This window comes from Lathamus discolor, chromosome 4 (genome assembly GCF_037157495.1).
Source record: "Lathamus discolor isolate bLatDis1 chromosome 4, bLatDis1.hap1, whole genome shotgun sequence".
NCBI classification, from domain to species: Eukaryota; Metazoa; Chordata; class Aves; order Psittaciformes; family Psittacidae; genus Lathamus; species Lathamus discolor.
This window is the reverse complement of record NC_088887.1, coordinates 91,530,924-91,543,647: the sequence shown is the minus strand read 5'-3', so window position 1 is coordinate 91,543,647 and position 12,724 is coordinate 91,530,924. Positions and strand designations below refer to the sequence as shown.

Sequence of the window (12,724 nt, the reverse complement as noted above, 5' to 3'; positions counted from 1 at the left end):
GCATCATCTTTCCAAGGTAAGTGGTTGCAAGTGCAACAAAAGTAATTCAGACAAAAAAGCTTAAAGTTGCAAACAGGAAGGTCTGGCAAAGTACTGTAAAACCAGGATAGACCAAATCATGACTAGGACATTCTAGAAAAAACATTTTTACTTTCATTATTCAACAGCTAAGTCAAGAGTTGAATCTAAGTTAGCTTCTGAGAACCCTAAGCCTGGGTATCATTTTAAAAGCAGAAAACAAAAGCATAACAAAAAGAGGCACAAGAATTTGGGAACCAAGATATGCAAAAGATTACAAAAAAAAAAAAAAATCATTTATTGTCTCAAAATTTGAGCTTTCCATTAACAAATTGAAGAAAAATGTCCAATTATACTTTAAAGTCACATAGTGGTAACCACATAATAAGAGTTTATATAGACTTAAAAACATACATAAAGATCACAACACACGCTACTTAATATTAACTATAATTTAAATTACATTTTCATAAAAATGTTTAATTTTCTCTATTACACCAGTAACTAAATTATTATTTACAGGACCAAAATAATTTAATTGAAAATATCTTTTTGTGCAATTCTATTAGAAACTGCATTCAGTAGGCACTTCAGTTACTTTTGCTTGCATTTTTACCCATTTGTTGATTTCTGCTAATTCTACATGTATGTTTGGCTTTAGTGAGTAATTTTGTTTTAATTCTTAGAATGCCATGAATTTTCCCACCAAGAAGAGTCCTCTTCCTTCCTTGTAGTATTTGAATTGCCACTCTCCCAGGATGCTGGCCCTTAAAACAACAAAACTATAATCTGAGAAAACCCTTAGAATCATAGAATTATATGGGTTGGAAAACACCAAGATCATCTTACCCAATCACAAACCTAACACTGCTGAGATCACCACTAAGCCATGTCCCTAAGCACCGCATATAATCATAGAACAGAATCATAGAATAGGGTTGGAAAGGACCTCAAGATCACCTAATTCCAACCGCCCTGCCATGGGCAGGGACACCTCACACTAAACCATGCCACGCAAGGCTTCGTCCAACCTGGTCTTAAACACCGCCAGGGATGAAGCATTCACAGCCTCCCTGGGCAACCCATTCCAGTGCCTCACCACCCTCACAGTACAGAACTTCTTCCTTATATCCAATCTAAACTTCCCCTCTTTAAGTGTTAACCCGTTACCCCTTGTCCTGTCACTACAGTCCCTGATGAAGAGTCCCTCCCCAGCATCCCTATAGGCCCCCTTCAGATACTGGAAGGCTGCTATGAGGTCTCCACGCAGCCTTCTCTTCTCCACGCTGAACAGCCCCAACTTTCTCAGCCTCTCTTCATACGGGAGGTGCTCCAGTCCCCTGATCATCCTCGTGGCCCTCCTCTGGACTTGTTCCAGCAGTTCCATGTCCTTTTTATGTTGAGGACACCAGAACTGCACACAATACTCCAGGTGAGGTCTCACAAGGGCAGAGTAGAGGGGCAGGATGACCTCCTTTGACCTGCTGGTCACGCTCCTTTTGATGGAGCCTAAGATACAGTTATCTTTATGGGCTGCGAGCACACACTGCTGGCTCATGTTCATTTTCTCATCGAGGAACACCCCCGGGTCCTTCTCCACAGGCCTGCTCTGAATCTCTTCTCTGCCTAACCTGTAGCTGTGCCTTGGATTGCTCCTACCCAGGTGTAGGACCTTGCACTTGGCGTGGTTAAACTTCATAAGGTTGGCATCAGCCCACCTCACAAGCGTGTCAAGGTCCCTCTGGATGGCATCCCTTCCCTCCAGCATATCAACCGGACCACACAGCTTGGTGTCATCGGCAAACTTGCTGAGGGCGCACTCAATACCACTCTCCATGTCACCAACAAAGATGTTGAACAAGACCGGTCCCAACACTGATCCCTGAGGGACACCACTCGTTGCTGGTCTCCAGCCAGACATTGAGCCATTGACCACAAATCTTTGCATGAGGCCATCCAGACAGTTCTTTATCCACCGAGTGCTCCACCTATCAAATACATATGTATACATGTACACATACTGTAAATACCTCCAGGGCTGGTCACTCCACCACTTTGCTAGGCAGCCTGTTCCAATGCCTGACAACGCTCTCAGTGAAGAATTTTTTCCTAATATCCAATCTAATCCTCCCCTGGTGCAACCTGAGGTTGTTTCCTCTCATTCTATCACTCATTACTTGGGAGAAGAGACACCCACGTCACTACAACCTCCTTTCAGGTAGCTGTAGAGATCAGTAAGATCTCCCAGTTCCTTCAGTTGTTCCTCATAAGACTTGTGATCCAGACCCTTCACCACCTTCCTTGCTCTTCTTTGGACATGCCCCAGAACCTCAATATCTTTCTTGTGGTCACAGGCCCAAACTGAATACAGGATTCAAGGTGAGGTCTCACCAGTGCTGAGTACAGGGGGATGATCACTGCACTGGCCCTACTGGCCACACTACTGCTGATACAGGCCAGGATGCCGCTGGCCTTCTTGGCTGCCTGTGCACAAGCTGGCTTATGTTCAGTCAGTCAACACCCCCAGGTCCTTTTCCACTAAGCAGCTTTCCAGCCACTCCTCCCCAAGACTGTAGCGTTGCATGGGGTTGTTATGGCCTAAATGCAGGCCCTGGCACTTTGCCTTGTTAAACGTCATACCACTGGCCACAGCCCATTGATCCAACCTGTCCAGATACCTCTGTAGATCCTTCCTACGCCTCCAGCAGATAACCCTGCCAACCAGCTTGGTGTTGCCTGCAATTTACTGAGAGTGCATTTGACCCCCTTCACTAGATCATCAGTAAAGATATTAAACCGAATGGCTCCAGTCCTGAGCCCTAGAGAACACCATTTGTTTAGTTTCATATGACTAATGGACTATCACAATTACGAATATGGTTTGGAATGTACACAACAAATAAAACTTAGATTATATATTCAGCTTCCTTTTTTAACTTTCCCTTTCTCCAACCGATGCCATGCAATTCTTTAAAATACTTATGTCTGGAATGAAAAACTCAGTGAAGAGTTTAAAACCAAAATCATGCTTGAAGAAACTTTGAGGCCAAGCCATTAGCTACAGTAAAGTACATGAATGCTGGAGGAAAGTTTCTAAGTATTTTTGGTAACAGTAGTGCAAAAAAGACTGAATAATATCACAGTCCCAAAAAGGATACCTTAAATTTTATGGAAAAGAGTTCATAAGCTTTGTTTTAGGAAGCAGGAATAAGACAAGAAGAATTTCAATCCTATTTCAGCATGTCATCTCTTTCCTTTTAAGCCTATCCAAGACTACTACGGATATCATAGTTATTTGAAAAACTTAACAGTTTTCAGTAGAAAAAAGATTCCTGGAGCATTATCTGCTAAACTATAAAAAGACCCATCAAATAAATAAAAAAAGATTCTAAATAATGGAATATAAATATTAAAAAGCCACAACTTTTTGTATCGTAGCTGTAACATATTTATCTATTTTTCATACTTATCTGAAATATACCGTAGTCACAAACTAGATTATAAATTAGTGCTTCCGCTGACATGCAAAACAGTTAACCGAAGATGAAATGAAGTGTATAGAAACTTGAACTTAAAAGCTCCTCCTAGTAGTTTTTTTTTTAGATTTTTTTTTCTGATTCGTAAGTCAACAGTTGACACCTTCTATGAAGCTACACACCTAGCTATAAATACTCATACTATCTACAGTGTTGTCCAAGTTTATATGATGGGAATTTTAAGAAATGAAAACGTACCATGCAGTATTTTAGAAATATCTTAAACTGCCCCAGGACAACTGCATACAACATTGCTACACTGATAGCATAAGAGCCACAAATATTGTTCAATATTAACACTTCCTATGGGACCTTTAAATCGGCTTTCACAAGCTGCTGCAGACTGCTGTCACCAGTCCAAACTGGCTTCCTCATTAGTTAAGTGTATCCATCTTTTGACATCCTAGAATGAGTAATTCCAGTTGGCTTGCAGATAGCTGTATAGCCCACAATAATTCCTTTGAGAAATACACCCTCTTATGATCTAAATAATCTCTTTTAACTGCAGAGTATATTTAAATACTTTTTAATATCATGCCCAATTAAGACTCATACAAATGTCTTTTAAATGCCATCTAAAGCAGAAGTAAACTTGTCAAAATAGCAGGTAAGTTTTGCCTCTGACATTTCAGTGCCAGATATAAACTACCTAATTTCATAATTGTGTCTTTAAAAATGTTAAGAATATTAGAGAACCTCCTTTAAGTGTGCTTTCATAAGCTTTACAGTATGAATTTAGTATGTCTTATGATGACAGCAACAGATACTGCCCTGCATTTTATGTTCTTATTAAGGAAAATATTATATATACCATAATACCAGAAGCACGTCCACTGACATGATAGAAACACATATATCATTAGTAATATGGATTTAAAATAAGAGTGGGTGCAACAACATTACTTTGTAAGAAAAATGTTTCTTTTTTACAGTTCCCCTGCATCTTTCCAATACAAACTAAAACATCGCACTCAACACTAGGACTCTAGAAGCTTACTTTACCAGGAGGAAAACATACAAGAATATATCTATTTCCTCTTTCAAGAAATTAAAGCTTTATTCAGCTCAATAAAAACAAAAAGAAAAATCTGCCTCTTTTTTTCCTCAATGAAGGCAAAACTAAGGCACTTCACAAGAAACAAGAATGCTTTAACATGTTTTGGTTTTTTTTTATCCCAGTCCATCACTAAACAGATTTATCTACAGGGACTTTGACTGTCATTTTCTACTGGGATCTATTTACGGCACTGCAATTACATACAGCTTTTTGTTACACTGTAAGTAATGGAAAGGATCAGCTCGTAAAGCCAACCTCTGAATACTAAGCCTCACCTGAAATTAAAAATTTGGACTAATGTATACATTAAAAACAGACCTGAAAATTTCATAGTGTAACAGAATGAAAAGGGTGCAAAAATTCGAGAGCTACTCATCAAGTTATCTGAATTAGAAGACACTTTTATAACCTTTAATTATTTAATTATATGAATTAGCAAAGACTCCATGGCAGAACTCAAGCTTTTATATAACTTAAAAAAAATACTTGGAGTGCTGAAGCTATTGGATTTGTTCTTGTAATCTGAAGTCCTGATCTCACAGTTCAGTAATTACCAGAATGAATACTTTTTTATCGTTGTTTAACTTAAGACCTAATATAAGTCTATGTGTGCATGAACATCTTGTCTCTTGGTTACCGTGTTCCTCTGAAGGAGTTCATTGAGCACAGGGAAAGACATTACTATTTCCATTCAAATTTATAAACAGATAAATCAGAAAATATACACAATGATCACTCATACTGACAGCTGTGCTACAGAGATGAGGGGCTGAAGGAAATTTAGAATTTAAACAATTTCTCACTTGTGGAGTGATAAAGTTCTGAATTAATTACATGACTGAGCTTAGTCAAAATAAAAGCTTCCAAACAGCTTTGGGTGGGCAAGACCCTTTTCTTTTGGGTGGCTATAAATGCAGAAAACTACCCAGGAGAATCAGATTGAAGGTCCTTTGTACACTAGTTGCCAACAGCAAACATCTATAAAAGGGACAGGATAAATATGCAGTGACATTTCTAGAATGGTCTCTTGGACTCCAGCCATTTGTGATTCAAAGACTTTTTATTTGCATTTAATAACTTTCAATGGATAGAAGCTGACAGAGAAATCAAGAAACTTCTGTCAGCAAGCTTCAGAGCTTCGGAATATTTTGGTATGCAGTAACAACACTGTACTTCTGTACAACCACTGAGGTATTGCCAAGTGAAGATAAGCATCACAGCGAACAGCATAGAAATAGAAGCAACAGCAGATTCAGTTTGAAGGAGGAGTAAAAGACATGACCTTCTCTTCTGCTAGCTTTCCAACAATGACAAAGGAGGTTCTTGACTCTTTTATAATCTTGGACTAAGGAAAGTAAAAATAAAGCATACCCTCCAATGCTTTGGTAAGGATATTTATTCCTCCTCTCCTCTGCAACTTGAGAGAAGAAACTTTTGATGACTCAGGAAAAAAAAAAACAAAGAATAAAAACATTTACACATAGCAGGGATGGGACCTTAAAAAGGACTCTGATGTCTACCTCCTTATGGAGATGTGCAGCAATATTTGGAGTACTAAATGCTTACTCAAACCAAAACCTATCACCTGCATAAATGTTAAGAGTTCTTAATCCCAAAGATGGCTCCAGGGATTGTAATTTTTTTTTTTTTCATGGTAATGCCAGTTTAAGTTTGCATCACTCTTTTCATATTTGTTTAGAAATTTTACCGCTACAACACAAATGACAAGTCTTATAAGAATATTTATCTGCAGACATTACTTTATTGCCCCTTAATTCTTTCAACAGTTCTGTTTGTTTTGACAATTTCCCTCTTTCCCAAACACAGCTGCTATTTATTTTTTCAGGGGCTTTGTGTAAACCTCAGATTCACAAATGCCTTTCAGCTACTATCTCCAAAGGTTCTGCTTCTAAGTAAAATTTTCAGAAAGAAAAAGCATCATTTCTTCAAAGCATCTTGCTCTTTTGGAGCTACTACTTAGTACAAACAAATAGCTGCTGATGCATTCTGAGCCCATGGGTTGCCAACAAGTTCATGAACTACATCTCCATGTTTGAGAAGATTAAGCACCTTTGAGATCTTGTTAGAATGACTTGTGCATATTAGAATTGATCTGAATGTACATTAATTAAAACCCAAAAACCATTTTCTCTGCACTAAAAACATTCAGTTCCCTGAACATCCAACAGTGCAAGACTTGATAAGATTTTGATGTACCTCATCTTTTGCTGTGGTATCTGCAGACGTATCATACATGGCCTTGTTATTTATTTTTAAATGGAACATACCTGTATTTTATGATTCTCTGTATAATTTTCAAGTATGAATGTGACAATTATTTTTGAGGGAACATCTGTTCTAAGCAATTTACCCAGATTTATACTTCACTGTCAAAATGATACAATTGCAGCTGAGAAACAACCTCCATACTTGGTGACATACCGGGTGACATTGTTCCAGTAGATTTGTGGTCCATGCCTGTCACAACTCATTCTTTATTTACTTATTTATTTATTTATTTACTTTTTTTTTTTTTTTTTTTTTTCCTAACGGGCACATAGCAAAATTAGATCTAATCTCTAAGCTGCCATGGCCTTAATGTTAACTGTCCACTAATTATTAACATGAGGCAGTATTGAGTAGGCTACTTTATAAAAGTCCCGCAGTTCTTTCTGCTCATTATTATTCAATATAAGAGGAAGAAGTTACACTCCTCATAGCTATTTCTTCCCCGCTGGCCTCACAATAAAAGCAATCCTTAAGAACACCTTTAAATGACAAAAAGTGATCTCAGGAGTCCTCTTGGAGAAGAGGTTCCAATTTGAGTCCAACTGGAGGCAGTCATGGAACAACTGTAAAGAGTAATAAGCACCACAGAGGCACCAGGATGAATGGATTCCAAAAGGGGAAATTCCCTACAATAGAGAGCCATTCCACAAAACAGATGTTGGATATTAATATTATAACATCAGGATTTCTTTATATATATAGCACTACCAGATCTTTTGTCCCTTTCACAGTAAATTTAGTTGCACAAGCCATATACCTAAATGCCCAAAATCTAGCAATAAACCTACTGCTGTCCACAATTTTGTTTTTCAGGAAAGTGGCCCAGCAGACAATTTAAAACAATGAATTATCAACATATGTTCGAAATTACTGATGTCATCTCAATTGTAATGGAACTTGAGCAATTTTGATAATCTGTGACATCTACAGTCCTTCATTCCCCTCAGAAGAAAGGAATGCTATTAAGAAGTACTGATTTTCCTCTCCCATTGAGAAGAATGTAATAAGATGGAGGCCTGACAAACTTGAGGCAGGCAGGGAAAACAAGGTCTTTGAGAGCACCTACTAATATAAGTAGGTTTGAGGATTTTTTAATTTATCACAAAGGCAAGCATATTATCTGTTGAAATCTGAATTTTAATCACCTAATTACATTTACCATTCTTACTGTTTAAACTGTCAGTGCTGGGATCCACAGTGTCCTTTTGTTTTGCAGAACACTACAGAAATAATGAAAATATTCATACTGCAGAACTTAGCAGATGGTAATAAAGTAGTAAATGTTTGTAGAACCAAAACCTAAAACACTCTTACCTAGTTCGAGACATGAATCTATTTTTCTCTAAAGCCAGATAAACAATATAAAACCTCTGCAAAAATAATTGTTTCCAAATTGATTGCTAATAAGCTCATAACCGTCTAAATGAACTGAAACATGGATTCAAAACCAGTCACTTGTAATAAAAGTGAAACTAACACAATTGAAAACAAACTAATATTTTAGATTGGAAATCAGATATTTTAGACATCATTTTGGCATCTCTTCACTGTTTTAGCGTAAGAAAGAGCAGCCTTTGTAAATAACCACAGATTAAAGTGTCTTGTTACTTAAATAGTATTCAAAGTAAGACACAATGAAGATGCCACAATGATGGAGTTCTCAATTAAATTACAATAAATTTAGCTGGTGTTATCACAGTTATAGAATTCTTTACACTGTGATAAGATCAAAATAATTGATTGGTGTGCTTTCTACTGAGAATCTGAACAGCACGAGAAAGTATGTATCTGAATGTTAACAGTATGCAGACAAGTGGCATTTACATAAAGATCCCCATCCACTGGCTATTTACTTTTGGAAGGACAGCATGTGATAGTTTGAACTGGCTTCACAGATGCAAGTAAAGCAACCTTATTGACAAGACATCTCACAATGGATATCATTTTGTAGCACAGAGAATATTTTGAGGACAGATCTTGTAATCATAAATTTCAAAATACCAAGTACCATTCACTGCGTAGATATTCAGAAATTTTATTGAATTCCACACACTTTTCAAGCTGGGATAAAGCTGAAAGGAAAATATGGAGCTGATATTTTTACACTTAACATTTTTTTATCAGTGAAGCATTTGAGCTATGATCGTTAGGACACTTAAGTAGCACTGCCTATGATGTAAGCTAGAGATTGAGAATTTTAGCAAATTGCAATTTAGAGTGATCCAAATCTGGCATTGGCTTCAGGTCCAAATCTCCAAAAAACACTTACAAGAATAAGTCAAACAATTGCATATAATTAAGAAACCCTAACTATGGTCTTATAAGCAGAAGTCCAAATTTGTATTGTAAATCCTACCTAAAACTTCAAGTCTTTCAAAAAGATACCACACTACATATTCATAAAACTCTACACACTTCACAATCTCTCTCTCTATATATATTTATACCTGAAATATATAACAAAAATCAAACAGAAAATTTTATGAAGATTTATCACAGTATACATATTTATTTTTAGAAAGTGACCTTATCAACACTGAACTTGGTGTAACAGTATTTCAAAGGCAGTCTGATGCAGAGGTATGGATGACAAAGCTGTGATCTAGATGACTAAGTCATCTGTGTATGAAAGGCACAGCATAGGCTAAAAAAGACTACTAAAGTTAATGAGAAGGCTGGTATATGGTAGGACCACCTTGAATTTCATGTGTGGAGTATATGCCAGTTACTAGTAATGAAATTATTGTTTTCACCCAGAAGGAGTTAGTTAAGCTAAAAATCAGGAGCTACCTTAAATACAGAATCATCTTCCTTTTGGGCTAATAAGATCTATGTAGTGCTGGTCAAAACTCGTATAACACAGTCCTAATGTGCTATATTGCAGCCTACTGACTTAACTCACATATTTCGTAGACATTAATAAAATCTATATTTTGGTACATATTTCTTTAAGATCTTGAGTTTTATGTGAATGCAGAAAAAAAGTCAGTAATACCCTCCAAATAGCTAAAGACTTCTGCAGTGTTATGTAGGTCACATTTATGAGAAGAAACGAATCTCTCTTTCCTCCATGCTACGTAGGCAAAGGAGGCACCATAGGCAACAAAACGCAACGCTTCAAATAACTTCCAAAAGCAGATGAAAGCTGAAGAAATCCAAAGAAAAGGACTTCAAGAAGACAGGAGAATCTAGGACATGTTAAATGTCTGTGTTTTAAATTAGACCAGTGGTTAACAAACCAATCATAGGATGTTGATATAAATCCTGTTTAAGCTTTGGATAGCAGCCCAGGCCTTGAAAGGTATGGGCACAAGCTGAAAGCAGAAGCTCCAGAATCTTAAACTAGTCACTAACGGCCAACTGAAGGTCAGTGAAAAAACCCACAATCTGGGAAAAGCACTGGGAAAAGACTGCTCTTACATTAACAAAAGAAGCAGCAGCTAAGAAAGGGAAAAGTATCCAGCTGAAGGCACTGCTGTGGCCTGGGGAATTAACATCCCTCACCCCCGCCTTGAAGGATTTTGCATCCTGTAATCTAGAGATAGACAAGAGGGTCAGGAACTGTCTAGAAACTAAACCATATTATAACAGAATAACATCCTAAATTGGGAGTGGGGAAGGGAAGGGAAGATAGAGAAGACAAAACAATACTCACTTCAGTTCTAGCTTTCCTTGCAGAAGACCTAACAAGTTTCAACATGCCTTCTCAACTAAGACCATCACTGCTAGCCACCATTGCCAACTCTACATTATCAGCTCCATGGGATTTTATATTCACATCAAATTTAGGACACAGATGTTAATGCTTTGAATATGTACTGTTAGTGATACTAAAAAGTAATTTGTAGTGGTAGTGATAATGTTATTCAAGTAATAATTGACATAATGTTTCTACAAATCCAGCATCTGATCCAGTCACCATTATCATGAAAAGATATCCATCAAAATTCAGTTACTCCACAGTCACAGTCCAAGTGAGAGTGTTTTGCTATTTTGACTGAAGGCGAACCTGGTTAGAAATTTGTCAGCAGGTCAGATATAAACATTTTGTCACTGATTTACAGATTCTAAATGAGAAAGCAGCTTGCAATGAACTAGTTATGGCTAGGAAAATAAAAAGAAGGAAAAAAAGTTTTTGAATATCTATGTTACTCTTCCATTAGAATTGGAGCAACATTTGCCTCTTCAATGGAGAAATAGTTTTCATAAGTTTTTCACTGTCAGACTCAGGGTCTTCTAACAGACTTTAAAAATGATGTTGCAAACAAGCATAAGAAATCTTACAAGGAGCTTTGCAGAACAAAACCCCAACTAATCAGTGGCCACCTTAGTGAATATAACATTCAAGACATTTAGGTGATCCTAACACCATCTTTTACCATCTGCTGTTGTCTAGATCAGTCATTCCAGACCGAACCTTAAGTGGCTGCTAACAAGAAAAGGAAACCTGTTTCTGCAGACTTATATGATTTAATAAAACCCCAAGCTACTAAGAAACAAAGCAGCTATTTACTCAATGACCCAGCTAATCTGCAGATGACAAGTACATAGCTCCCTGCTGCATTAGTGGAAGCAGTAGGTTTAACTAGCAGAGGCTTACATACACATGTGGATTAATATATGTAAGTCCGTAACGCTGGCACCTGTATTCTGGAAAGCCTGAATCTGACACTATTAAAAAAGGGACTTGAGAGAAGCTTTAATCTTCCACAGAAAAATACCGAATTTCCGCCCAAAGCACTATCAATCATACATACAAATGTCTGAGAAAAGAATACCTAACCTCATTTTAGACACTTCCAAATATGAATGAATTCTTACCCTTTCCTAGTCTTCAGCATCCTTTGCTATCTTCCATGGGCTTTAAAAAGATTGTCACTGATAGTTTTGTGATTGGGCTTTGAACTTACTACTAAAGAATTAGTAATTCTGTGTTCAGAGAGTAGCTGCCTGGTTTCCCATTTGAAGAGAAAGGTTTACTCTAGCACCTCAAAGCATGGATATTCTTACGGAAATAAATTAAATACTTCTGGCCTGGAGAATCTCTGAAACTAAACACACCTACTCTGTCTACTACTGAAACACGGAAGAGACACATAATGGTTTATTCCAAAGGTGCTGACCGGGGTTTGAGTGGGGAACTGTTCAACAAGATCTGCTCAGAAAAAAATGAAAGCAGCTCATGAAAATTTACACAGTAAATCATGTCTCATTCTGAAGGATTCCAGAAGCTCAGTCTGGGATAAAATGCAGTAGTATAGAGGATCATCAGATATCTTTCTTGCAACAGAGAATTCACAGTGTCTGCCTTCTCTTTTGGTACAAAAAACAACACAGCATAAGTGAGTAACTTTAAAAATGTATGGCTGGGGTTGCTTTTTAGAAAGGTGCTTCAATAGGGACCTACTGAAATAACAATCAACATGAAAAGCTGCTTTATTGTGAAGGTGACAGAACATCACAATAGGTTGCCCAGGGAGGTTGTCCAAGGAGTCTCCTTCCCTGAAGTTATGCAAGAGCTGTCTGTACACAATCCTGAGCAATGTGCTTTAGATAACCGTGCTTGAACAGGGATATTGGACTAGATGACACCCATTGGTCCCATCCAACCTCAACCATTTTGTGACATATTTAAATTAAAATCTTAAGAGTACTTCAGGAAGGGCTTATTCTCATAAAATAAAAATGAATATGTAACTTCAGTTAAAAGAAAGAAAATAGCTTTGCCATTTGGAAGGTGTTTTCAGGTAACGAAAGGGGTTTGAGCATAATTAAACTTATACTTGTCACACAAGGTTCAATATACTCTAATAGAAAAATACAA

General features: G+C 37.3%; 1 protein-coding gene across 4 annotated transcripts in view; it reads right to left on the bottom strand.

The window, feature by feature from the left end:
• Positions 1–12,724, bottom strand: part of DIAPH3 (diaphanous related formin 3) — a 217,587-nt gene that overhangs the window by 63,045 nt on the left and 141,818 nt on the right. The window lies entirely within an intron of this gene.